Here is a 26,478-nt window from a genome sequence, read left to right as displayed (position 1 = left end):
TCAGCGTAGTGGAACACACCTGTAATCCTAGCACTTGGGATATGCAGGTAGGAGGGTTAGACGTTTGAGGTCATCCTCAGCTGCACAGTGAGTTCGAAGCCAACCTGGGAAACATGAGACCCTGTCTCAGTAAATAATAATAACAAGAAGAAGAAGGAGGAGGAGGAGGAAGAGGAAGAGGAGGAGGAGGAGGAGGAGGAGGAAAGAAGGAGGAGGAGGAGGAGGAAGGAGGAGGAGGAGGAGAAGAGGAGGAGGAGAAGAAGAAGAAGAAGAAGAAGAAGAAGAAGAAGAAGAAGAAGAAGAAGAAGAAGAAGAAGAAGAAGAAGAAGAAGAAGAAGAAGAAGAAGAAGAAGAAGAAGTCTTCTTATTGATTTCTGATCTGAATTGTTTGTACTTTTTCATACAAATAGAGGTCCAAGCTGCTGGTAGCACCTTTCAGAATTGGCTAGTTTATAAGGAAGGCATGGAGGCAAGACAGGGATAAACTAGCAACACTGGTGAAAAGTGTGTGTGTTCCTCAAATGCCCCAAGAAGTACAAGAAGAACGCATAAGAAGACTTCCATAAGAAGACTGAGAAAGAAGAGAGGAGCAGAGACAGGGAGGCGAGGGCCTCCTCAGTGCCAGCTTTTACATGTGACTCTCCCATAGCTCTCATGTGTCTGAACCTTGGAAGAAAGACTCCAAATCTTACTGCTTCAACTTCAGTTGTCTCGCTAGACCTTGAAGTATTAAGCATTGCTCATGGGACATGCATCTTTACCTCTCAAAGGCCTAAATGCTTGGTTTTCCTTGCCATGCAGACAGACAGAGGCTGACATCCTACTGTTCTTCACATGCCCGGAGTGACTATAGGTCAGCTTTGGCATTCTAGCACACTCAGGAGTGCCATAATTGGTACACAGATCCAAGAGGGCTTCCTGCTTCTTAATCAGTGTACTGATTAGCTCCCTACCTAAGTGGATATGAACTTAAGTCATCAAAAGTAATATTGCAGGGAAGGGATGTAGCTCAGTAGTAGGTCTCTTGAGTAGAAGGCACAGTGTTCTGGGTGTCCCCTAGCATAGCAAATAGTAATAAATACCTAAATAGCTTTCAGCAAGGTCATCGTGTGGGAGACAGCTGGCAAACTGCACTAATTCTTTTAGGCCAAGTCTTGGAAAGCTTTTTTTAAAAAGGACAGAATTTCTTCCAAATTTTGAGGTCATGACTCTCCAATTTCTTTTATTGAAAATAATCCAAAATAAGGAGTCCATTTTAAGGAATAGTTTTTTAAAGACATAAGTATAACAAGAAAAAATTACAGTGTAATACAGCAAGGTTAGATTATTACAGGAATCATTCAAAGACTAATTCTCAACACATATTTCCTGGTATGTCTTGTTCTGGAAAGTGAAGGCCATATGAAAATGTTTTTTCTTGAATCCCATCAGATGTCACTGTGACTCTAAGCACATACACAGATTTGAATCCCCAAGCGAATACCTGACTCCCTTTCTTCCATGGCTTGCAGGGAAGCGTCTTTAAGGCCTTCAGGACCAGTAGCAGAGGGGAAGGCCTCTGTCACTGTGAACCTTGAAACCAGGACACTAAGTGGAACAAGGCTGGGTAAACTGGTAATCCCAGCTACTCTGGAGTCTAAGGCAGGGGGATTATTAGAGCCTAAGTGTTCAAGTCTGAGGAACAGACTACGATCTCATAACAATGGTCACTCATTCATGGTTTCTTAGAAGACCTCTCTGTATTAGTCAGTTTTCACCATGATAACAAATCCCCATGAGAAACAAGCTAAGAAAAAAGGTTTATATGGTTCATGGTCTCGGAAGTTTCTGCCCAATGTTCCCTAGATCCACAGGGCAAGAATTTCACGACCACAGGAGAGTGTGTGTTGGCAGAAGCTGTTTACCTCCTGACATAAGGCAGGGGAGGCAGACAGACATTGGAAGACTGCAACAATTCTCTGCCCTGCCCCGGCTCTCAGCCTATTGGATGGTGCCAGTCATAGGTTCTGAAAGCTCTTTCCCAGACAGCCCCAGAAGTGGGCTTTAAGAATCATCTATCCCGGGCCTGTTAACATCACAGATTTACTTTCTAGCACACTCTAAGGAGAGGATGGAATCTTTTCTACCATCATATCAGAGTTTTAAAGGCATTGTTTGGTACTGGGAATTCTTTTCATTTGAGGACATTTGCTATGATGTGACAGGCTTTTGTAATCTTTGTCTCCTTCTGGGGTCTCTTGGCACTCTGGGGCTCACCTGTGTTAATGGAGAGCACACACCTGGATGGTAGAGGAAGAAGGTTCGAAACCTTCTCTCTGTTAGTAATAGTAACCACCTCTCCTTAAGACAATCTCTGGCAGCTCTAACGTCTTTTCTCTTCCCCCTCCTCACACACATTGGTGACTGTTATCTGCGATCTCTAATACCTTCTACTCTCTATGAAACAGGCTGACCAAAACCTCACTGGACGCTGGTAGCATATAAACCATGAACCCCAAGGGCTGAGGATATAGCTCAGTAATAGAACACTTACCTCTCATACATGAGGCTCTATGCTCAGTCCCCAGTACCACAAACAAAACAGGAACCACCTGTCCATTCGCCCACAGCAACTTTGAAAGATGAGGCTTCGGAGACCACTGCTGGAGAAGGCTCCCTTTGCTAAGCGCATGCTCTAACTGTAGGAGAGACTTCCTCAGTAGATGTCTGCACACAGCAAAGTCTTCTGAACTCAGTAATTAAAACGTTACTTTGTATGCCAGATGTAACAGCAAACACCTTTAACCTCAGCACTGGGGAGGCAGAGGCTGGAGGATCTCTGTGAGTTTGAGACCAGCCTGGTCTGTAGTTCTAGGGCAGCCAGGACTACCCAGAGAAATCGTGTTTCAAAAGAACAAAACAAAACAAATTAATTAAATAAATGCTTCCCACCAGGGTTCATTTTGGATTATTAACTGTCAAAAAAGACAGAGTGTTCTGATGGCTACCCACTTCCCATCCTTTGAAGCAGCAAAGAAATGTGGGAGAGTTTTGCTTTCATAGCTTCAAGTATTTTGTTTCTCAAGGCCAATGACTAGAAAATAAAGTCAGCAAGCAACAGAAGTCCTGGGTCAGGGTCGCATGGAAGGGACCTAGAGATGGGCACAGCATGTCTGAATTAATGCTATTATTAATCTCATATTAGTTAGTATTTATAATTGCATTATAGTGTTTTATTTTATTTTTGCTGAAGTCACAGGTGAAATGCTTTGTAGATATCTTATTAACATTATTTATATTTATTATTTTGAAAATCTACCAACGTAAAATCCTTTTTAAATTGGAGAACTATGTTATCAGTAGTAGAAAAATGTAGAAAGCCACCCCAAATATCCACACACACTCCCTATCCACAGTCCTCACCCTCCGAGTGCCCTGGAGTCTCCCTGTGTGAGGACTACCTGGTACCAGAAAGGAGTACAGACAGAAGATTGGAATCCAGGACTGTTACTGTACGACGCTATGTCTCTGTCTACTCCTGGAGTGTTTGTGAGAATTAAAGAAAGAAAGTACTGCTTCTACTGGAATATGTCACAGCTGACAGTAACAGGTCTGGTCTCCGACTCTCCCCGACAGTGATGGCCCTGAAATGTACAAGGCTTCAGACTTAAATTCAGGTCTTCATGAGAGACGATGAGCACACAGGGAGGAGGGCACTTGGCATTCAGAGTGGACTGCTTGGAGGTCTTTTCGTTGCATGCTCACAGACACCTTTCCTCAATCTGTTTGTCACTTGCCATCCAATTGCATTAGTCATTTGCTGTCACTTTGTCTCTTCTAGGAGTCAAAGAGGAAGAGGGCTTGGTGCCACCATTCAGAGACAGACAAGGACCCTTAGCCCTTAAGGGAGACACTGAACAAATCCCAGTTATCATACAGTGGTCTTTAAAAGTAGCTCTCATTCTTGGCTTTTAACTCTGTGCTTTTGAGGGATATTTGTGTGTGTGTGTGTGTGTGTGTGTGTGTAAATGAATACAGTTGGAAACTACTAAAAATTTGCTGTGCTTCTGTCTGACCTCTACTGTTAAATTTAATGTGAAGGGAGCTGTTTGGAAAGTACTACCATGAGCTCAAGGGTCTTTCTGGATCCTCTGGCTTAGATTTTTAAAAACCTACTTTAATAGTGGTTTTAAACACTTCAACCCCCTTTCTAGCCCCTTTCAAGCTCATCGTCCAAAGGTAGAAGAGAAAAGATGAAACATAGGACAAGGGGATGAGGACCTGTTTAGAAGTCGATCTTTGGGGTGATTCCAATCTTCGTTGTCAATGGACCACCCATCCAGTTCATTAGTGTCAGGATGTCAAACACGAATCAGCAGTGACGGGCATGATCCAGCAGAAACAGCCAGGCCCCTGCTGAATTGGCACAAGTCAGTGGGGGATGGGGAGGGGAGGGGAGACAGCCGGAATGCCAGAAGTTGTCTGCCATGCCTCTCTCAACGAAGTGAAGATCAGCAAAGACCAAGAAGTGTTACAAGGCTAACTATGCAAGTGTTCTGTCACTGTCTGCCTGTCCTACTTATACTCTCTCCAAACATCAAGTGTCCTCACATGAGTCTGCTTCACCTGACACAACCAGAAAATTCCACATCACCCTTCTATCACATAAAAGGTTTGATTGAACAGCTGTGGTGATACACATCTGTAATCCAGAGCTGGAGCAAGAGGACCCTGTCTCAAACAAACAAGAGTAGTATGATAGCTCAGCGGCAGATCCCTTGCCTGGCATTTGAGAAGCCCTGTAGGTTCAAGCTCCAGCAGTACAAAAATAAAGCCTAGTTTGGGGGCACACACCATCTACTCAGGAGGATGAGACAGGAGGATTGAAAGGCTGAGGGCTGCCAGGGCTACACAGTGAGTCGGAAGTTGTACGGAACAATTTAGCTAGGCCCTGTTCCAGAAGAAAAAGTGGAGATGGAGGGTGTCATGGCTAGGATACGGCCCGTGGTAGTGTGTTCGCCTTGCATGTGTGAGGCCCTAGGTTTATTTCTCGTGTGCTCTTGCAGGACAGCATGCTCCGATGGGAAAGCCTGTGAAATTGAATGAGGGCAGATGTCCTCCCAGACTCTCAGCTTTTACCCACTAGGACTTTCCTACTTGGCTTCAGTTCTATGTCCTCCCTGTTCTGGGTCATCCCTGTTCCCATAATCCCATTCCATGGTCCTCTCTGTCCCATGGTCCTCTCTGTCCCATGGTCCTCTCTGTCCTATGGTCCTCCAACTCCATAGTCTTTCCCCAGCTCCTGAGGCCTTGCTTTCCTGTCCTCACTCCAGTTCTCATGCTACAGGCCACATGCTACAAGGCTTTCTGCCTTGTGCTCCTTCCTTGCTCCCTCCCATTGCTTCCTCCTGTCCCCTTTTCTGATATGGATATTATTTTTGCCCTTCTAATTTCCCCCTTCTCATCTCTTCCATAAAAGGGCTAAGTCTCACCATTGCTGACCAGGATGGTCTATTTTTTGCTCACACGGGCTCACACAGCCTCTCCATTCAAAACTGCCAGTGTGCACCAGCTTCCGATAAGACCATAGAGAGTAGAAAACCCGCCCTGAAAACAAACACTCACTTCCTCCTCGGAAGGGCATTTCGTAGTACAAAGAACTCTTCTTTTAAAAAGCAAACCATTTCTACACCAGTGAGCTCAAAGAAAGTGGTCTGAGGTCAACCAATGAGTGCTCTGCTGTTCAGGTGGTGTAGAAGGTGCTGAGTTGAAGAAACTTTCACAGGCTTGGTCTGGAGAAGATACAGGAGCAAGAACAGAGTCAAGACAGAAACAAACAAACGAACCCTCAGTGGCAGACCCCCCCCCACCTCCTATCTATGCTAGGAATGTTGTGAAATTACAGAAATCCTCTAACAAGTCAGAGTGTGTCCAGAGACATGTGATAAGTTTGAAGCAATCAAAATAAAAGGAACTTAGAAAAGGCAGGCTTATCTGTTGCTAAGCAGGAGAAATTTCATATTCTCCACCTCTAAAGATGTCAAAATAGGCGAAGTGGCTCACCTACAACCCATCACTAGAGAGACCAAGGCAAAGGAGCTGGAGGCCAGCTTGGGCTACACAGCCAGAGCAAGATGTCGACCTTGCCTCAACAAAGCACAGGGCCATGGAAACACCTCAGTATGTAAAGTACTTGTGGGCACATTTATTGACTTTCAATTTGATGCCTCAGACCCGCATGGCAGATGGAGAGAACCAACTACCAGAAGCTGTCTTCTGACGTCCACACACATGCTGTCTGTAATCATGTGTACACACACACACACACACACACTAAATAAAATATAGCACATTTAAAAACAACTGAAACAAAGTCTTATCATAGTGCTTGTTCTCTTAGAGTTGATGTGGGAAGGCTGGCTTTTCACCTGAGCTGGAAGGGAATGCACAGCATTCCCAGGGCCAGGGCCTCAGAGCAGAAAAGGAAGCCCCAGTCCAGACAGAGATAGGCAGGAAGGCCTTAAGGGTGTAATGTGGGTCTGGGATCTGGGCCTTTTCTCTGGCTCTGCTGTATGACCTTGAGCATGTGGCCTTCCTTTTCTGAGCCCTGCTTCTTCAAAAGACCTTTGGGGTTGTCCAAAGGTTAAAATGAGAAGGCAAGGCAGTGATCTACACAGTTCATCTCCTCAGCCTAGGAGAGCAAGCAGCACATGGGTCAGGACACAAGGACAAACATCGGAACTTGGACTTCTGTCCTTCCCAAGTGCTAAGGGCCAGGGCCTCCTAAAGTTCCACAGTTGTGTGTGTGTGTGTGTGTGTGTGTGTGTGTGTGTGTGTGTGTGTGTGCACTCGCGCTGCACTTAGTTACCAGGTCAGTTTCCCCACAAGCTGTTTATTCCTACACAAAACAATACTGAATTTAACACAAAGTAGATGCCAGTAAATACTACCCCGTCTTATTCCCAGCTGCCCATACCTGGCAGGGACTTAGAAGAAGGAGAGACTACAGCCACTCTCCTCCTTCCTACTATTAGGAGTCCAGTCCATTTCCTCCCACAAAGTGTAATGACCTACAGGACTAAGTCATTAGCTGCCCCCCCCCACTCGTCCTCAGGCCTCCATTACTTCTGAGAAAGCTCTTAGCAGAAACACTTAGACAATTTTACAAGCTACTACAGCCATCTACTTAATGTGTCTCTTTCTTCTTTGCTCCACGAATATATTTTCAAGTATATGAAACAAACACCTTTTCTCTAGGGCAGAGGAAAAGAACAAAAAGGCACAGCAGAACAGAAAGAAACAAGGAGCCAGCCAGCAGAACCCTGTCAGGCTTTGCAGGGCCTAAATGGGCTTCCTGGGGCCTGCGTGTGAGGTTGGCCAAGGAAGGGGATGGGCTTCCAAGGCCCCGTGTGCCTCCAGGTCTTCCTGTTCGGTCAGCTTGAGCCCTAGGTACAAATGGAGACCTTTGAGATTAGTCCTGGGACTCTGGCTGGGTTTTTCTGAGAGACGGGGCAGCGGGAGGGAAGGCATGCTTTTATTTGAGTCATTGATCATCTACCACTCTAGAGGCAAGGCAATGGGACCTGGAAGAAGGGAGGGGATAAATGAGAGAGATGGGAGCCTCCTGGAAGAGCCAGCTTTACTCAGAGCACCCAACTCTGAAGGTTAAGAGGAGTTACGTGAATAAAGTGAGCAGTGACAAGGACAAGCCTCGGGTGCCTCGAAGGCTGCACCTGACAGGCAAGCCGTCCGTTACAAAGACATGTTTCCTCATAGAGCCGTATGAAAGAATCACAATAGCCGGCCGTGATGAATAATCTGAAGTAAACTCAGTCCTGTCTGCTACACCCCTGAGGAAGGCGAAAGTACATTCCAAGAACAATTCCCAGTTTGAAGAAGCTGAGGTCACAAGGCTTTTTTTTTTCTTGGAGTTTTCTCCCAAGCACTCAGAGTCCTCCTCACAAGACTCCATTCTTGGACTATGTTCGGACAACTGCGGTTACCATAGGTGAGCCTGGGGCTGGCACTGCCGTTCTTGTTGCTGGTCCGCAGGATGGAGGGAGCAGCAAGTTAAGGAACTTGCTGTGCAGCCTGAGACCAGTGCCCAGAACCTTTGTGACAGGAGACCACCGAATCGTGCAACCTGTCCTCAGACCTCCACATGTGTAAAGAAGCACGTAATAAATAAATGCATACATAGATAAATAAAATAATTTCCGAAGACAATTGTGTATGTCACTTGCTATTGAGCTTGGGAAAGTACACCTTTGGATCCAGCTGTAACAGCCTAGGTGAGACTATCATTTTTTCCCCAAGGCAGTGTCAGGGATCCTCCTCAGAGCCTCAACCTAGGAGGCAAGGCTCTACCAGTGAGCTTCATCCCTCCAGCCCTACACACCAAACATTTTAATTCATCAGAAACTCCTTATCAAAGCACACATAAGTCCTCCTAAGTCAAAACACACATCCCCACCCTGGAAGTCACCGGTGACGTCAGCCACTATCAACTCATTCACTGACCCTTGAGCTTTGCTTACATGGGGACCATACAGAAGGTGCTGTTCTGAATGAGTCAGTCTCTCTCTCTCTCTCTCTCTCTCTCTCTCTCTCTCTCTCTCTCTCTCTCTCTCATTGCTTTATCACTCTATGGTATCCTACAATGTGGATGGCTTATCTATTCCAAGTTGTTACGTTTGGGTGGATTCCAGCTTGAGATTATTATGAACATTTGTTAAGGGTCTCTGGGTAGACGAACCCACGTATGTCTTTTGGTACTGGGGGGAATTCCTCATGTATAAACAAGACCCACATTCAACATTTTCAGGTTGTTGATGAACAGGTTTCCCAAGCACTTGCATTAATTTTGTACCCAGAGCACCTCTCTATAGTACTTCCTATCCCAAAAGGGCAGGGCTAAGCTTTGGTTATAAAAGGACATAAATTCTTTCTATCACCCTGCATACTTAGTCCTCATACACAACCAAGGTTCCACCCATTGCTAGTGATAGCTGGGACCTGAGGGTCTGTCTGTCTGTCTGGACCAGTCCCACTGCTTATTCCCAAGGTCAGCTTCTTCAGATCTCAGCTGGAAGTCCCTGACCATGTTAATTAGCTTAGTTCTATCTTCTGTCACTCAAAGGCAGACGCCTCACTCCTTCTAGAACGTGCCTTGTTTATTTGTCTGTTTAGCTATTACTCAATGGTCCCCCATTAGGAAAGGGCCTGGTCCTTATATTTTTAAAGAATTCACTACTGAATCCTGAACAGGGGCAGTGTGGTAGCTGGGCTTCGAGAATCCCCCGTGATTCTTCAGCTTCAGCTTTTTATACCCATCCTACACTCTCTAGACCTGCCCTGTAATCAGTGAAGTACTTCAGAAGTGACATGGTGTGACATCCAAGATGCAGCAATGAAAGTATCAGGCTCAGGAGCTGGAGAGCACAGAGCTCTTGTTGCTCTGACAGGGGACTGGGATTTAACTCCCTGAGCCTCCACGGGGGCTCAGGACTGTAACTCCAGATCCCGGGGGCTCTGATTGCCCTCTTCTGACCTCCACATGCACCGGCAGCTACAAGCTGAGCACTCGTACACATAAGATAATAAGATACATCTTTTTTTAAAAAAGTCGGTTTTGCCTTGCTTTCTTGTGGATCATCGGCTGTGAGGAAAGCCATGTGTGCAGACCTCCGCACAGCCTTAGAAAGACAGTGTCATGTGACAAGGAGCTGTGGTCTTCACTCCCATGCTGCATGAGGGAACCCAGAGCCCAACCCACTCCAGGCCTCAGATGACTGACAGCATCCTTGCTAACATTCAACAACAACGACCTCATCGTACATCTTGAACCAGAACCAGCCAGCTGAACTGCTACCGAATTCCTGCCCCATAGAAACCATGGAGAGACTCACCTGACTTTGATCTTGAGCTGGTGGGTTCTTACAGATTCATTCACAGTCACATTTTTAAAATATTAACACTGAAGCTGGGCATGGTGCTGCACCCCTTTAATCCCAGCACTCGGGAGGCAGAGGCAGGTGGATATCTGTGAGTTTGAGGACAGCAAGGCCCCTGCTCTGACCCTGGAGCTCCTGTTAAGGCTAAGGTAGGTTCTCAGCCTTGGTGCTGTTTTTATCCTTGGGGAAGCATATTGAGCACCCCACCTTCCACACTCACACTTGTTCCCCTCCTTACCCCCCACCTCCACCCCTCCTACCCCTCTCCATTCCATGGATGCCAAGAGCAGCCCCTCGCTGTCTAGCAAGATTGTCATAAGACAATTGCTTCTGGACAGTGTCACCTGTCTGAAAGAGCACCAAATCACCTTTGCTTAAGAACCACAGCCTGACCTCTTCACTGAAGATTCACTAGAGAGGCTCTTGTTGGGTCCAATGTTGGTACAAAATTTAAAAAATGCTTATGGAGGGCTGGAGAGATGGCTCAGTGGTTAAGAGCACTGACTGCTCTTCCAGAGGTTCTGAGTCCAATTCCCAGCAACCACATGGTGGCTCACAACCATCTGTAATGGAATCTGATGCCCTCTTCTGGTGTGTCTGAGACAGCTACAGTGTACTGATGCATAAAATAAAATGAATAAATCTTAAAAAAAAATGCTTATAACATACGGGATTAAAAATTCAGGGTTGGGGATTTAGCTCAGTGGTAGAGCGCTTGCCTAGCAAGCGCAAGGCCCTGGGCTCGGTCCCCAGCTCCGAAAAAAAGAAAAGAAAAAAAAATCCAAGCAGTGACTAAACTTGTTTTTTAAAAAAAATTGTACTTTATGCAAAGTACATCTATAAAACTTTAAGGTATACCTCTCTCTGACACACCACCACCACGGTCAGCACCACCATCACCAACGGGAATTGAACTCAGTTTCTCATATGCCAGGTAAGCGCTCTACAGAGCTGCATCCCCCACCCCCACCCCGACTGTATCTCTTCTCATGCTCTTCGGCTATGCATGTATCTGCTTTGTACCTGGTGATAAGAGTGCAGCTGGTAGAATGTTTGCCTAGCATCCAGGAAGCCCTGAGTTTGATTGATGTGTGCCTGTAGTTCCAGCACTCAGGAGGTGCAGATAGCTCCATTCACAGGGACAATCCGAAGTCCCAGCTGGTCCCCAGCCACAAAGTGAGTTCAAGATTACTAGGCTCAACACTCTGGGGAAAGAAGGGAAAGAAGAATCTAAGGTTTTCATATTTAAATCCCAGCTTTGTTTGGCTTGGTTTTTTGAGACGAAGTTTCTTTATGTGTGCTGGCTATCCTGGAACTCACTCTGTAGACCAGGCTGGACTCAAATGCAAGAGATCCACCTCCCTTTGCCTTTTGTCCCTTAGAAACCTCAGTTATCAGGTGGCCTGCTGTGGTGTCCCGTGTGTGTCCACGCCCATCACTCATCATGCCTCTCACCTTCTGTTGGCATTATATCATCTTACATCATTACTAGAAGACCAAAGGGGTCTACAGACAATAACTCAAGAGAGCAGAGCCATGTTCGTGTAACTTCTGCTATAGTCCATTGTTAATTATATTTTATTAGTTTTTTTATTAGTTATTTTTGCTAATCTCGCACCATACCTACTTTACTAATTAAGCTTTCCCGTAGGTATCTGTGTGTAGGAAAACACAGTATATAAAGGTTTTGGCAATGCAGGCACACATGGGTGGCTTGGCACCGTACCCTTCTTGGATAAGGAGAGTCCTACAGTGTGAGAAGAATACAGGGGCTACGATCCGCAATTGTGCACAACAATGTGTTCTGGAAACAACATAGGTCGCCCAAGCTGCTCTTGAAATTGCTATGGAACTAAAGATGGCCCTGAATACAGAACAAACCTTATGGCATGTTATGTCTATTTAATTCTATGGCAAAATAATATAATAATAATATATTATATAATGTATATTTATATAACAAATGCATCATGATGAAGTGATAAGGTGAACGCTTGTATTTCAATTTAAAAGAATTCTCTGCAAAGCAGGTGGTTGCTCCTTGTCCTACTCTGCCCTGCCCTGATCTTACTCACGGTAGACACAGCGTCACAGCTGGCCTCCTGAACGATTGGGTTAACTGTTTGAGTCCATGACTAAGAGCAAAAGGCCCACATGGGGAGAGGACGGATGGACTCGTGAAACAGCAGATAGCAGGGCTGTTCTGTGACTAAGCAGAATGAGAACCCACTTCCTGTTGCCCATCGTGTTTGGAGCTGCACAGAAGGGGGCTCAGTGATGCAGAAAACAATACTATTTTAAGGGAAGAATTTCTGTAGGCTTCTCTCAGTGTCCTGACAGACTTTCAGAATGCAACAAAAGTGCAGCAGATACATAAGCCTTCTATAACATTAGAGACGTGTCCACTGCTCAGGAAAAACAGCCAAGAGAGTGCAGAGGTGAGCTGGAATCTCGCCCAGCAGCTGTGTGCGGTGAACAGGCCTGTAGACCTCAATACTTGGGAGGCTGAGGCAGGAGGATCATGGATTCCAAACCAGATCTGCTTAAGCTGCATAAGGAAAACCAGGTTGAAAAAATAAAACTAAACCAGCCTCTGTAAGGATAGTCTTTAGAGGTCAACGCTTATTTTTGCCACTTTTATAAGAAAGAATTGACAGCGCCATTGTTTTCAAATTCACAGGACATTGTTCTGAAGGAAGTGACACCCCCAGATCCCCACAACGGTCTTTACCATGCTGGGGAGCAAACCACGCAGCTCTTCTGCCAGCTTCTGCGCTTCCAGAACCCATTGCTCTCTGGACAGCTCAGTGAAGCCCGAGAGAATGCAGAATGCAGCCTAGAACCCACCAGTAATGCAGCCTCATCGAGTCCCCTCAAGTGCAGCTGAGGATGGTGGTTAGCCCCTCACCTGAGAGGCTCAGGCCATGCCAATCGGCAGAAGAGGATTAGGCTTTCAGTAAAGGTCGCAGTGGGTGTAGTAGGAGCACACTTCCTCTCAGCCAGGCTGCCCTGGCTGACAGTGGTTCAAGACCTTGTATCTGCCCAGTCACCAAGACTTGTCGAGACATCTCTAAGCTAGCTCACCACTTCTTCTCTTTCTTCCTCTCGGGGCAGACACAGACATGCCTCACTCAGAGGCTTCTTCAAGACCTAACTTGCTTGAGTTGTTGGAGTGTGGTTGGCAAAGGCCTCCATCTTTTGGCTTCCTTAGGATCCTCCTCAACTTTCAAGCCAGGATCACTGTCTCCGCCAGTCTTCTGTTGCTATGACTTAACTCTGCAGGCTGAGTAATGTATAACGAATAAAGGTTTGCTCAACCAGTAGTTCTGGGGGCTGGAAGGTCCAAAGCCAAGGAGCCACATCCTAGGAGAGCCTCCTTGCTGATGAGGTGGGGCCAGGCAACAGGAGGCCACAGAGGTACATACAAGACATGGAGCTAGACTGCAGCAGCCCCACTCTGGTGATGAACCCAGAATCCAGACCTCATAATCAAACAATTCCTTAAGGCTCCACCAACCCCACATAAGCCTCGGAATGTGAACCTGAACCTGGGTGAGACGGTCAAGCTGTGACAGTCACTCTTCCTGGGCAGATCCACGGTGACTGAGCAGGTCAATGTGCAAAGCCCAGCCATCCTCTTACCGCAGGACACAGATGACATCATTTGTGTGAACAGAGCACCTCGGACAGAAACCTGTTGAGTCTGCTGTGGCTCATAAGGGCAGAGCACCTGACTGGCAGTCAGCCTGGCTGGGGGGGCGTCAGGCTACACTTGCCAATCTGTTTCCTTCCTTTAAGTTTTTCTCCCCTGCAAACATTCATGCCCTCTTCTCAGCTCTTGACATTGGGAACTTATCCCCCCACCCCCTTTCCTGAGGAGTCTTTCAGAGACCCTATGAAGACTGACATCCTTTGGAAGTCTCCTCAGACAGGCCCAGCAGCTCACACCTGTAACACCAGCACCTAGATGGCTGATGGAGATCATCCCTGAAAGTTTAAGGCCTACTTGGACTGCACAGCAAGTTCCAGGCTAGCCTTGGCTACAAACTCTGCTTCAAATGCCCAGAGAAAAGAAGGAAGAAAGGAAAGAGGGAAGTGGGAGGGAGGGAGGGAAGAGAAGGAGGGAAGGAAGAAGGGAGAGAAGGAAGAGAGGGAGGGGAGGGGAAGGGAGAGAAGGAAGAGAGGAAAGGAAGGAGGAAGGAAGGAAGGAAGGAAGGAAGGAAGGAAGGAAGGAAGGAAGGAAATGTTATTCTAGATCCTGCACCATGCCATCCCTGTTGGAGACTGTGCTGTCCCTTGCCGACTCTCTCTGGGGAAGGCCACACTAGAGGGGAATACATTCAGTGTTCAGAACAGTAGTCACCAAGGAGAAAGTGAAGACTCATGCAGACTCTAGATTTAAGACCTGTCTCGGGCTTTTCCCCTCCCTTTCTTTTTCTCTTTTCTTCTTTTCCCACTCCTTATTATTTTAATGAAATGTCAAGGCCTTGATTGTAGCCTCAGCCTAGTGCGCAGTGCTGGGATTGGTTGCAGGTGTGACATCACACACGTTCCTCTGTCCTTTCTTTTATGTATTTATTTCTGTCCTTTGTTTTATTTTTGGGGACTCTGTGTAATGGCCGCAAACTTACTATGAAGACAATACTCACTACCCTCAAATTTATAGCAGAGCCCCTGCCTCTGTCTCCAAGTTACAGGGACCACAGGCAGGGCTGCTGTATTTTGTTCTGTATTGGTGCCTTTTTAAAAAAAACTTTTCATTGATTCTTTGTGAATTTCACCTCATTTCTTTGTAAATCCCACTCATCTCCCTGTCCCTTTGTACCCACTCTCTGCCCTTGTAACCTCCCCGCTAAAGGTAAAATAAATAAATAAATAATCTCACTGTGGAAGCTGTAGTATGTCACAGTGTGTACAGCAGTACACCCATTCTCCCACACTTCTTTACTTGCAAATGTTCATTACGAGTCCTTGTTCTGATTGGAGGCCTCTGGCTGCTGCTACACTATCAACGCTGGATCCTCTGGGACTCCTCTCTGATATCCTGCTGTTGCCCTGTGTCATGGAGATCCTGCAGCTTTGGATCTGCAGGACTGGCCCCTTCACATGCTCCAGCAACTCACAGATGGGGCGGATGTTGGGGTGGGCAGTTGGTCAGTGTGCCAGCTCTCCTGTGTCCACACCACCAGGGTGAGCTCTCCAGCACTGGTCTGGCTGGTTCATCCAAAGCCACAGCTGGCGAGGGGCAGGGCCAGCTCTCCCACTCTCACCTCTCAGGGCCGTCTCACCAGCACCCATACAGGCTGAGCCAACTCTATTGTGCTGCCCAGGTGAGACACAGGACCCACTCTCCTGAGTACTGCAGCCAGTGAGGGGCAGGGCCACCTCTCCGACTCTGACAACCGTGGGGCCAGCTCTCCTGCCTGCTGCAGGTGGTAAAGGTTGGAAGTGGGGTATCTCTCCCTCCTATACCACTGCACAGCAGACAGATGTCAGGGCCAGTTCTCATGTGCTCATGCCTTGGGGGTCCAGCTCACCCGAAACCCCTACGACCAGGGTTGGATCTCCTCCATTACCCAGATGAGGGGTACGGCCAACTCTGCACAGCCCTCAGACATCAATGGCCCCCAGTGGAACCCAGACCAAAGACAACTGCCTGGCCTTAGTGGTGACAGCCCCCCTCTGCAGCAGAGCCACAGACTCAGATATGGTCCTTGGGGGCAGCATGGGCCAAGACCTCACCATGGCCTTGGGAGGCATCGACAGCTACTCACATCAGGCTGCTCCTCACTACGCTGGAGTCTCCAGTTCTGTCTCTCTCCGCTGTGCACACTCTGCTTCTCTTTCTCTTCCATCCCTCCACCACTTACTTGCACATTTAATGGCCCCTGGGGTTGTCTCAGGAGTGCTGTGCCAGGTCTGTACTGTGTGGCACTGGGAGGGGACGTTTCAGGCATGGTCTGCCCACCTTGGCCCTGTTCTGTAATCTTTAAACAGAAGAATCCAACAAAGTAGATGCTGCCTGGGTTAGGGAACCCCACCCCTGGAAGAGCTGGAGCGTCTGCAGTGAGAAATGACTCTACTTTGGAGAAGGATCAGGGGAATTAGCCACAAAAACAACAAGGTACTAGTGTGAAGGAGTCAAGTCACTAACTTTGAGTCAGCAATACTAACGAGCAAACTACCGTGCTAACACGAACCTACCAAAGGATGAGCAGTGAGCTCGTAGTGTCTAGTTACTATCATGTGCCTTGCTTTAAACAATGTTTCTTGGATGTGTTAAAAACACAGCTAATGAGACAAAGAAGCGGAGCTTGAGTCTGACACGTGGCTGTTTGTGAGTTTGAGGCCAGCAAGGTCTATAGGGCTAGGTTTAGGACAGCCAGGGACATGGATATACCCTTGTCTCAAAAAAAACAACAAACAAAAAACAAAAAAAATGAATGAATAAGGAAATAGCAATAAACACTCCTAAAAATGTCCAACATCACTGTTTGTTGGAGAAATATATTATGAAATCACTGCTATGTGACTACACACATAATAACACAGACAAGGTTAGGTGTTGGCAAAGACGAAAGTTCTCCATGTTGTTGGTGAGAACGCAAAGAGACACCGCCATGCTGGAGAAGGGTTTGACAGTTGCTTAAAGTGTTTAATCTACAGTTATCACATAATCCTAAAGTCCAGTCCTAGATATGAAATAAAAGATATGTCTTTATAAAAGCGAGTATGCACATGTTCGTAGAACCGTCATAGTAGCCTAGAGCTAAAAGTAACCCCATGTCTATACAGATAGTGCATGGCGGTAAACCCCTGTGAGGCGAAGTTTGGTTCTCCAGCCCACCTCTTCACAAAGGACCATGGGGAATCAAACCTTCAACACAGAAGCCTTGAGGGACATTTTCTATCCAAACTGAATAAGAATATGTAAAGAATTCTCAAATGTCAACAATTTAAAGGGATTCATTTTAATAACAGACATTTCTCCAGATACAGGGTAAATAGACCAATAACACATGAGAAAATGTTTCACATCATTAACCAGTAGAAAACCCAACTTAAAGCCACAAGGAGCCATCACTACCTATCAGATGGCTGAAATTAAAAAATAAAATAAATAAATAAATAAATAAATAAATAAAAAAAAGTGATAGCACCAACTGGAAAGAACTGGATCCACACTGCTGGTTATAATGGTGCCCCTTGGGGAACTCAGACAGCTTTCACCACAGCACCCAACAACCACACTCTTGGGCGTCTTACTTGTTCTGCCTCACGGTTTTAGGGCCACCAGTCCACCACAGAGGCTGGGGCAGCACCATGCGCAGCTGCAGGAGCCTGCAGTGACAGCCCCTCACATAAAGATGGTTTAGGAACAGAGGTTGGGCTCTTGATATCTGGATAGCACCTTCAAGACCCACGCTCAGCCATTTACTCCCGCTTCTGAGGTCACAGTCCCAAAGTGTTCCGTCTCCCAAAAGACTGCCACTAGCTGTGAATGACATTCACGTTTACTTTTCAAATCCTCGCAGAAATCTATCTTTAAAAGAATCCCATAGAAACCGGTTGGTTTTGTGTCAATTTGACGCAAGCTTGAATCATCAGAGAGGAAGGGGCCTCAGCTGAGGAAATGCCTCCATGAGATCCAGCCGTAGGGTATTTTCTTAATTAGTGATCAATGCGAGAAAGGCCCAGCCCATTGTGGGTGGGGCCATTTCTGGGCTGGTCATCCTGGATTCTGTGAGAAAGCAGGCTGAGCAAGCCCCACAGAGCAGACCAGTAAGCAGCACCCCTCCATGGCCTCAGCACCAGCTCTAGCCCTGCTTGAGCTCCTGTGGTGGCTTCCTTTGGTGATGAACAGCAGCATGGAAGTGTACACTGAATAAACCCCTTGCTCCCCAACTTGTTTTCTGGTCAGGGTGAATCTCCCCGGCATGAGAAACAACACATGCATATTCACAGCAGCTCTGTTTGTAATTGCTTCGAATTGGAAGCAACCCATGGCCTTCACTTTGTGAATGGTTACATAAACTGTGATAGAGCCATGCCACGGGCTACTGTGCAGAATACAAACTGTATGCGGCGGCCCAAGTGAATCACCAGAGAACCACAAAGGGAACAAGTCGTTCCCCCGAAGAATTCCATTCATAAAAAGTTCTTCAAATGATAAAATGGAAATGAGGGACAGATTGGTGTCTGGGAAGATTATAGAGAAAAGATAGGGCTGGATGGGAAAAGGCCTAGCCAAAAAGAAAAGATTGTTGGGAAGGATCTAAATCTTGGCTACATCAATGTCAGTGTCTTGTTCTTTCCACTGAGGACTGGGTGGAGGGGACATGGGATCTCTCTGCAGTATTGTGCTAAATGAAGAGTCAGACGGAAGCCCTGCAAGTTAGCACATGCCTGTGTTCCTGTGTCCCTGACGCCTGGGAAGCCGAGACACAAGGACTGCAGACTCAAAGACGCTAGCTAGCTCTCTATACGGTAAGGCCCATAAACACAAGCGAAGGAAGGAACAAACAAAACCACCAAAAATAGAAAGAAAGAAGAAAAGGGTGAAAGAAAGTAAAAGAGAAAAGAGAAGCAGAAGAAAGTATATAACACATGCTTTAATTTATGTCAAAGTCTGTCTCTATTAAATGAACCAAGAGTAACTGGACTTGGAGGGACAGAGTGACTCCGGCACGTGGGAGGGGTTAGGAAAATCCACAAATCCATTGTCTGTCTACACCGTGAGATCCAGGTTGGACTGAGCTACAGAATGAGACTCTGTACAAACCAAACAAACCAAAACAAAAAGGGACTGGAGAGGTGGCTCAATGGTTAAAAGCATTGGCTGCTCTGCTCTTCCTGGGACATGAGTTCGATTCCCACACCCACATGCTGATTCGCATGCATGTACACACCTACATTAACAAGCACCACACACACACACGCAACTCAGCACATATCCACAGACACAAATCCCAAGTCTGGAGAGAAAGGCCACAGGGTTAAAACACTTGCCACAAAAACCTGACAACCGGAGTCTGATCCCTAGAAGCTACACCAAGAGGAAGGAGAGAATTGACTCCACCGAGCTGACCTCTGACCTCCACACATGTGCTCTCAGGGACACAACATACATATAGACAGCATTCATAAGTGTAAAATCTTTGCTGGGTGTGGTAAAAGCATCGGCTTTCCATTCTAGCTTGCCTTTAATTGGGAGGCAGAGGCAGACAGATTGCTGAGAATTCAAGGCCTGCTTGGTCTACAGAGCGAGTTCCGGGACAGTCAGGACTGTTATACAGAGAAACCCTGCCATGTGCTGACTTGGACCAGGTTCTGTGCTATGTCTTCCTTCTGGCCAGCTAGGAGGGGAAAGACAAATGAGATGTGACCCTGCCTGCTGGGGACGACCTCCTAAACCGTGCTCTTGAGTTTCTGGCTATCTCTTACGTGGTGCACCTGGCGGGACAGGAGGCTGAGAAATGTGATTGATTCCAGGGAGCCCAGAGACTATCAGAGTCTGTTAACACAAGAGAGGGAAGGATGCCTTGGAAGGACACACTGACTCACCCTCAGGCTGAACTACTTGCCTTTGTTTCTATTTCTACATAAAGTTGAACTAGAAATATGACTTTTCTTTAAAAAAAAAAAATCCCACACTCATTAGTTTACTCATGCTTGTTCGGTAATCATAAAATATTTTTGCAAGGAACTGAGGCGGTGCTAAATTATTAAGACAAAGACATGATGCAGATGGAACAAAATGCCTTATGAATAATTTAACACCTTACTATTGATCTGCAATTTTGAAAATGCACCTTTCAAAAACATATTAAGTCAATGATCTATGCACTAGGATTAACTTTTAGGTTTAAAAATAATGGCTTTCAGAGTTTGGGAGGCAGAGGCAGGAAGGGCTGCTGTAAGACTACGGATAGTTCCTCTGTACCATACAGTGAGACATAACTCCATGTCGGCTTTGATTTTATATACAGTCCTTTATCTGGGTATTTCTCAGAAATATACTGGGAGATAACATTTGAATTTTAATAGCTGGTTACATTTATCATTTCAGTCTAGCCCCTGAATCGGGTAAATACTTTTTAAAAAAGTCCTATTTACTATAAGTACTCACATACAATTAGATTGCTCAGGTCTTACTTCTTTTTTAATTGATGATCTCATTTTATGCCTGACCAAATTCAGACTCTGGTCTTTTCCAAAGAAACGACAATAAAACTTTCACTTAAACAAAAAAAAAAAACTTTTATTTTTGAGACAGGGCCTTTAGCCTAGGGTGGTCCTGAACCTTCTGTGTAACAGAGGATAACCTTGAACTGCTATCTTCCTTTCAAATCCCAAAATGAGTCACCATGCCCAGTTTCACAGATTTCTGTATTAAGAAGTACTTCTCATTCCTGGCTTACATATTCAAGTGTGTACATTTATTTGTTGCTGTCCATATATAGTAGTACTAGTCACTGACAAAATGCTACTGTTTTTTAATTCACTTGCTTCATTCATTATTATTCCATTCAACCAAACTTCACCAGGATTTTCCTATTATATTTGATTTTCCTCCTAGAATATGGCTTTGTGGGATTTGGAAGTGTGTTGTGGGGAGGGGGGGACAACAGTGCTGGGGGTCAAATCCAGGGCTTTGCACATTCTAGGCCAAGCACTCCACCACTGGACCTCATCCCTGTCTCTAGAAGTATCACTTTCTCCTCATCCTCACAACATCAGCCCCTGAATATACGGACATCCCAAAATCCCCTGGTCCTGATACTAGTTCCCTTCTTAGGGCAGTGTCTATAAAGAGCAGGAGGATGTGACCCCCTCCCACCATCTGCTCCCCACTCCACCTGTGCAGCAGCCATTGGGATTGTCCCTTGGTTTGTTTCTGTCTTCTCCCCAGCCATTTCTCCTCCCTGTCCTGACTCTCAGCTTGCTCTAGTGAGATGAGCCTTCTTTGTCAACAGCGAGGAGTTCCTTTGTAAAGCCTGACCTTCACGGGGACCCCATCACCACCCCTTTACTGTGTCTTCTCTTCCACGGGTCACTCATCAACAAATGAATCCCTCTCTATGGGTTCATGGTTCAAGTATGAAGCCCACCGATATTAGCTGACTTAAAAAACACAAAACCAATGTTCAGCAAACAAGGGAGGCATGAGCTGTGTGAGGGTGAATCATGGGGAGAGAAGCGCACATCTGAGTTGCCCAGAATAACCATCCTGTGTCCTACATAATAGGTTTTGTTTATACTTCCTATTTGGGTGCTGAAATATTGAAATAGGTCAGAAATTTTGAGGAATTCATGGCTAAGAAAGAATGGGAACCTCTCAAGACATCCCCAAGTTGAGAGAAATGTCTCTAAGGAAGATATGGAAAGTCTGCTCTCAGGCCTGGGAAAACTGTCGGGTTCCAGGACACCTGTCGAAAATTCCCTGACATTCACTTCCTTTTCCAATGCCTGTTTTGCTAAAAAGGGGAGAAATAAAATGATTTTCTTCTGCCATACATGTGTGTATGTATGAATGTGCGTATGTATGTATGTATGTATCTATGTATGTACGTGCGTATGTGTGCATATGTATGTATGTGTGTATATGTATGTTGTGTGTATGTATATGTGTGTAAGTATGTATATATGTATGTGTATGTATATGTGTGTATGTGTGTGTATATGTGTGTGTGTGTGTGTAGGTATATATATGTGTGTATGTACATATGCATTATACATTTAAACCTTTAATGAACTCCAAACATTCCCTCACTGATCCTTGGATACTCAGGGCTGAACTGTAGGCCGTGGAGTAACTTAGTCTTCTGACTTTTCCTCTCCAACACAGGCTTTTGAATGTTGAACTGATGGCTTCTGAATTATAAATACCTGTGCTTTTGAATCCAGGGGCTTCTGACTATTATTGTCTACTCAAGGGTCCAAGAGTCAGGTGGTGCTGGTATTTCCTCCCTAGGCCCTCCCCCATTCCTCCTTTTTCTTTTTATGGTATTTTTCACATGGATCAGTACCTCCCCATAGAACTGATTCCTGCACTGAGACAAATCTGTATTACAAACCAATATCTTCTTTTCAGACACAAAGGGAACAGACAAAACCTGACCCTATGAACCGTAGATGTAGTTCAGTTGGGTGGCCTATGACTGTAATCCTGTTACAGAGGTGAAGGCATGGGGATTCGGAATTTGGGGTCATCCTATTTCACAGTGACTTTCCATCCAGTTTTCTCTTTCAATCTCTCTGCCTCTTTGTCTCTGTCTGTGTGTCTCTGTGTGTATGTCTCTGTGTGTGTGTCTCTCTGTGTGCTTCTGTCTCTGTCTCTGTCTCTCTTTCCTTTTTAGTATTTTTCCTTGACATGAGGGGTAGAGGTCCTCAAGCCTCTAGAGTACTGGGATTAAAGTAATTTCCTACCATGCCTTTAAATACACACACACATACACACACACACACACACACACACACACACACACACACAGAGAGAGAGAGAGAGAGAGAGAGAGAGAGAGAGAGAGAGAGAGAGAGAGAGAGAGGATTTAAATTTCAAACTATTTACTAAATCAGCGCTTGCAAATCTCAGGCAGAGTCACAACAGAATACCCTGGGCTGGAAGACAGCTGGTTACGAATTGTGACAACAGAACACAGGGCTGAAGATAAGGCTAAGAGTGAACCACAGCAGCTAATGCGTTCAAGTTTATTCTTTTCTCACTTTTCAGAGCTGATTAAAGAACCACAGATAGCCACTAATTCTTGGCAACATAAATTCCCCTCGTGGAAAACAAGTGGGCAGTTTGAAGTGACAAAGATCTTGACATGGAGGCCGCCCAGGAGGTGATGAATGTTAGCAGCTGGGGGTTCCAGGATGAAGTAAAGAAGTCTGGGCTTAGCTCCTCCTCTCTCTGTAGGCCAGTTGGTTTCCAGATCAGCGAGACAGGCAGGGGAGTCACCGTCTGGAGTAAGTTCTCATTGACACAGAATAGGTAAATAGGAACTGAATAATTATCAGTTGGAAGACTCTAAGGAAGGGCATGTGTCCTTCGGCTGGGGATTTAGCTCAACAGAAGAGTGTCTATCTAGCAAGGGCCAGGCCCTGGGTTCAGTTCCTACCTGGGGCTGAAGTAGAGGGATGAGGCGTTTGAGAAAATATCTGTGTTCTCAATAGGATGCCAGAAGTATACCCTATTAATCAAGTAACCCCAAAATTAAGAACCTGAGGAAATAACTGTGTGGTGGCCCTACTTGTAATTCCAGTTCTCAGAAGGTGGAGGTAGAAGGGTTAAGAGTTCAAGGCCCACATCATAAGGAAAAAAAAAAAGAGTTCAAGGCCAACTTAGGCTAAAAATGGCTGTGCTGATTAATTAATTAATGAAAATGCATATTCATTCATTCTGCTGCTACTCAGAGCCTAATGAAAGGGAGTTAAGTCAGTGCATATCCTTGAGGGACATTGTGACTCTGAGCTGTTTTCTCCTTGTATCCCAGTTAAGTACAAACAAGCCTCCTCTGCTAGGCCAACTGGGGATGGACTGAAATCTTTGAAACTGTGAGTCAAAATCAATGATTTTTTTTCCTTTTCTTAGGTATTTTGCCACAGTTGTATAAAATGAATGTGCCCATTGTGTGTGCACACATGGATCAAGATATACAGAGGTATCTTCCTGAGTGGCTCTGTTGTGTAGCAGTTTCCTACTGGAGTGAAACATTGTATCCTGCAAGGAGGCTCCCTAAGGTGGACAATTCAAAATAGCCCAGGAACTCCCTGAAACTGACCAGATTTACCATGTCCCTCTCTCCCTAAGAGTAAACAGCACATTGCAAAGAAGACAGACAAGCTAAGCTGCCTGCAAGAAGCTGAAGAGAAGAGAGTCTGCCTTGAAGAGCCTTAGAGTAGCTTAGTGACATGGAAAGGACCTTTGAGCTGCCTGCAGGCTGTGCAGTGCTCTCCAGGTCCCCATGCTAGGGTGGGCTTTGGGGCTGCAGTTGTCTTTGAGTCATTTCTGTGCCTGTAAGTCAGCCCTCAACTATACTCTTGTAAGGAATCCCAGGTAGAATTCATTGAATCACCAATTTGGACTTTGGTTTTGTGTGACAACCTGACACAAGCTGGTGTTATCACAGAGAAAGGAGCCTCCCTTGAGGAAATGCCTACATGAGATCTAGCTGTAAGTCATTTTCTCATTAGATCAAGGGTGGGAGGTCCCATTGTGGGTGGTAGTCCTGGGTTCTATTAGAAAGCAAGCTGAGCAAGTCAAGGGATCCATGGCCCCTGCATCGGCTCTTGCTTCCTGACCTGCTTGAGTTCCTATTCTAACTTCCTTTGTTGATGAACAGCAATATGGAACTGTAAGCTGAATAAATCTTTTCCTTCCCAGCTTGCTTCTTGGTCATGATATTTGTGCAGGTAGCATCCGTTCTTGAGTCTGGGTGAGGTATGTGTTGCATCTCCCTAGGAATTCTGTCACAACATTCTCCACAAAACTTTGTTAGTAACCTTTTTTATTTATTATTTGAAATTTTTATATACTTGACTCCCTTTAGTGCCTCCCCTCCTTATCCCAACTTCATACCCGCTTTTGTTGCTATTGTTAATCTCACCGATTGAGAGTAAGACCACTACTACAATTTTTGAGCCAAAATTGAAGCAAGCTAGGGAAATGGATACTGGCCAGGTCCATACATGGAATTCCCAGAGAATGGTTGAAAATTCCATTAGTCAGGTGTTCATAAAGACAAAATCCTCAAAGGTATATACTTCCTCCCTTTATCTAGTCAGAGGCAAGCATATATCCTGATACACTTCTTGCCTACACACCTCTTGCCTGCCCAGATGTGATCAAGCACATCTTGTGCACTTGGGCAACCAACCTTGCTTACAGAAGTGAAAACATAGGGCTTGGGTCTTACATGAACCATAGCCCCCAGCAATCCTGGAAGGCATCTGTCTTTGGGCAGGTGGGGCTTGCAGGTTTATCTGTCCTTAGACAAGGAGTCTTAGAGATTAGAGGCATTTTTGTTTTACACATCTTTTAAGCACAGTAATTAAAACTTAAAACATAACTTTAGCCTTCACATTATTAATAACCTCTTGATTCTAATTAAGTGCTGCCCATATGGCGGTAAACTAGGGCATGGGAAACTTACCAATGGTTATCCTCGGAGGTGACTGACTCTCCTCTCTTAGCACCCATCAACTACCAATAGCTCTTCTGTCAAGGGAGAGGCTTTAGGAGTCCTCTCCCCATCCAAGCTGGAATCTTGACTAGCTTGCCCTTTCCTAAGTCATGTGCAGGTGAGCGCAGCTGCTACGGATAGTTTGACACAAGCAATAGCCCTGTGTTGGCCAGAAGACTGCATCTCACAGCTCCCCTCACCCTCCACCAGCTCTTACAGTCCTTCCCCATCCTCATCCTCAACTGTCCCCAAGTCTTGGATGGGAGAGAGGTTGGTATCGGTGATTCATCCATAGTAGACACATTTACTTATCCATGACACTTTGACCAGTTGTAAGTCTGCATTAACCCCTACCCCCTGCAAAGAGAAACTTGTCTAACTGAAGTTGAGAGCAATACAATTTGACAGGTCAGGGAAGTGAGACCCAGGGTACTAAGAAACTTATCTCTACCTTATCTCAATGACCTGGGTGTACAGAAAGCTCAAGGAAGCCTCCTGTCTTGATCTCCCCAGTGTGCTGGCCCAGCGAAAGGGGACCTGAACTCAGTGGTACTTTATCAATGGAGTCACCTCTCTTAACTCCTAACATTGTTTATAACAACCACCATCGTAATTTCTGACCCGTGAACACTGAGTAGGTCCTTCACCAGCATGCAGAGCGCTGAATCAGTTTGGTTTTCTTGGTTTTTTGTTTTAAACACGGATGTTGGGGATTTACTCATGGATGTGCATGTCCTGCAAATGTTCTGCTCATTAAGCCTTCTCTCCAGCCTCCCTTCCTTTTTGTTGTTTAAATCGATGTATACAAAAAATTTACCCAAAGTTTCAAATAACATAGGGTTAGAGCCTGGCATATAGGATAGAATCAATAGTTACAGAATGAATGAAACACTCAAAAAGGCAGGACCAAGGGAGGGGACAGAAGAATGGAGACCATATCAAGTAAATAGCAAAGCAAAGAAACAGTGTGAGCATCAGAACAGTCTGCACTGAGGAAATATCCCTGTTTGAGGTCATTCGAGAGGTCAATGGATAGCTGATCCCATTGAAACAAGGTAGGTTGCCATACTCCCCTTTTGAGATAGTCTCTTTATGTAGCCCTGGTTGACCTACAACTCACTATGTAGACCAGGCTGGCCTCAGACTCATGAAGGACTGCCTACCTCTGCTTCCTGAGCTCCAGGATTAAAGGTGTGGCACACTATGGCTTGTTATTGATTTCCTTTTTCTTCCACCTTTTTTAAAGTTTTTATTGACACTGAATTTCCCATCAGGCACCCCAGTCCTGCTCATCTAGGGACTCCTCTCATGCCTGCTCTTGGTTTTTGCAACCTCCTGCCCAAATAAAACACACACAC

Source organism: Rattus rattus, chromosome 1 (genome assembly GCF_011064425.1).
Source record: "Rattus rattus isolate New Zealand chromosome 1, Rrattus_CSIRO_v1, whole genome shotgun sequence".
NCBI classification, from domain to species: domain Eukaryota; kingdom Metazoa; phylum Chordata; class Mammalia; order Rodentia; family Muridae; genus Rattus; species Rattus rattus.
The sequence above is the reverse complement of the archived record's forward strand: the minus strand, read 5'-3'. Positions refer to the sequence as shown.